Genomic DNA, 2,737 nt, shown 5'->3' with positions numbered 1-2,737 from the left:
CAGCCCTCGTGCCAACATTATCACATAATAAATTTTTGTGGAGCCACGCTCCCATATTAATCATATAACACAAGCATGGGGTACCAGCGATGTGTCTGGTGCCCTGTAAAAACAGTCAAGGCCACACTACCTGGCACGACCCCGTCCCGAGAGTGATCATGCCACTCTCGTCAATAGTAATGCGGGCATTCATGTTAGCACGAACTAGGTAATCAATAATGCCCTTTTGCATATAAGGGTAGAGTGGTTGCACATGTAGGGTTGGGATGGTCAACAAATCTTAAATCTAATCCGTCTTTGTAAACAAAACTTTCATCAAGCCTCGGTACACTACCTATCCACCAACTAGTGACCTAGTTCATCATCATCTCCCAGGGGCATTAGTGGCACCCACTGGGCTATTTGCAAGTATGTTAAACCACACTTGTTTCTTTCCATGCATAACTCTGACCCATTTTGCATAGCCAACTACTATAGCATATTTCTACAACCCACCAACACAGCTCTAAACAAGGATAGAGTCATGAACAATGTAAGTATCAACGGGGTATGCACCGGAGGCAAGCCTAGCAAGGTTGCCATTCAAGATATCATGCATTCAACAATAACGGAAAGAAATGCTATTATGATAAAAAGGGTTCTTCATGGTCAAAGGGCTGCTTGCTTGTCTTAACCAAGTCCCTGGGTCTTCAAATGTCTCTGGTCCAACTCCTTCATCAACGTTGTAATCTAACGTCGCAAAAATAACGGCACATAGTAAGACCATAACACAAAAAAAATATTAAAAGTGCTCATAAAAATGTTCACTTATTTTTGTTAAATATTAGGATGAAAACTAAGAATGGAAAATTCTTAGTTTTGGATTTTGGGCTATAGAAACAGAGGAATGGATTTTTAAAGAGGGACTTAAATGCTCAAATTTGAATTTAAATTTGAACAGTACAAAAAAGTGTGATGGATTTGCATGAAAGTTATACCATTAATTAGGTGGTATTTTTAGAAGAATATAGGAGTTGGAATTTTGTGATTTTGATAAATATTTTATTCTGTGGAATTTTTGGAAGTTTCTGGAAAAAGAAAAAGAAGAAATGGCACTGTGCAACTGGGCTGATTCGTCCACCGTGCAGTAGGCCCAAAGGGGATCCAGCCCGCATGACAGACCAATTCGAAGGCGTATTTAGAAAATACGCCTTTAGCCGACACAGCAAACTGATACACGCGCGCGTGTGTTTTAAACCTGACAGGTGGGACCCCATTGTCATGGTATGTGGCTGATAAACGAGCCCAACGACCGTCGTCGTCTACCTCTGGCCAAAGGGCACGACGAGCTCATCGGCGTTGCTATGGTCGACGGCGAGGCGATCTGAGGGCACCGGCGTGCTCCGGGCGGAGTCGCTCTTTGAGTGGAGAGGTGGAGTTGGTCGCCGGAGTGCAGGGGTTCGCTAGCGACGAGGAAGCCGAGCGGCAGCGCTACGACGGGGGGGGGGGTGGTCGATTTGCTCGGTCCAGGCTGCAATCGACATGGTAGAAGGAGGGGAAACGATCAGCGAGGTGGGATGGTTCTAGATCGAGTGAGAGTGGAGGCGGAGGGGCCGATACCTTGAGATCGACGGGACACGAGGTGGTGGAGCTCGAGCTCGATCTCGAGCTCAGGCTGCTTCGAGGAGGAGTGGTTGGCTCAGGAAGTTGAGTGAGAGAGAGTGAGGGGTGGAGAGAAAGGGGCTTGGGGTGGAGAGAAAGTGGCTTGGGGTGGTATATAGCCGGCCCGGGGCTCACCGTGGACAGAGCTCACGGGTGCCCACGGCAACGACTCTAGTGACCGGGGGGAGGAGCTGGGGTTGCTTTGCGGTGCTGGTGGAGGTAGTTTAGGGCCCTGGGAGGAGAGAGGAGGAGCAGGGCGAGCTCAAGGTGGGACCCGAGCGAGCACAGAGAGTGGCGGAGCTGGGCGGCGCTCTGTCCATGCGCGGGACGGGCAGGGGAGAGAGAGAGGAAGGAGGGGGACAGGGGTGTAGCATGCTGCGAATGTCGAGGCACATCGTCGGGCGTACGGGGGATGCGCGAGGTTGTCGGGGGCATCGGGGAGAGAGCATCTATAGTGCGTGGCTGCACTGTAGCGCACTCTAGAGCACGCCATTGGCCAAGGGTGTCTGGTAGTGCTTGGGTGGAGTAAACAATGTGGGAGGGGCATTGGATGCTCTGGAGGGCCAGTAGGAGAGGAAAGCGGTTGAGGGCGAGAGAGAAAAGGGCCATCCAGAAAGAGATAATGAGGTTTTCCCTCAATCATTGAGCTCTGGTTGGGAGGGAGTTACTGGAGGTAGAGGGTGACTAGATGAAGCTCTGGTAAAAAGTTGAGCTCATGGAGAATAGTGTAAGTGGTCAAAATGGTGATTTTGGAAAAATGATAGAAGGTGTTTCATGCAAATTTGGGCAAGCAAATGAAGTCCAATTTACATGAGAATTAACAGGATCAAATGGCAGATAGGAATGGGTTTGATCACCAAGTTTGAGCTCATTTGGAGAAAGCTGCCAATGTAACTTTGGTAAACCCTAGAAATCAACAGAAATGGATGTTCCAAGATTTAGTCATGCAAATCTTTTCTCCTTTATGAACCACTTAGTGTAGTGTCATCATTTGAGGATTTGAGCATGTCCACAAAATTTGGGATGAAAAGGAGAAAGTTGGCAATGTAAAGTTGTTCAAACTTGGATCTGGTCAGAGAGGGTTTTGGGTACTTTT

This window comes from Triticum dicoccoides, chromosome 4B (assembly GCF_002162155.2).
Source record: "Triticum dicoccoides isolate Atlit2015 ecotype Zavitan chromosome 4B, WEW_v2.0, whole genome shotgun sequence".
NCBI lineage: Eukaryota > Viridiplantae > Streptophyta > Magnoliopsida > Poales > Poaceae > Triticum > Triticum dicoccoides.
The sequence above is the reverse complement of the archived record's forward strand: the minus strand, read 5'-3'. Positions refer to the sequence as shown.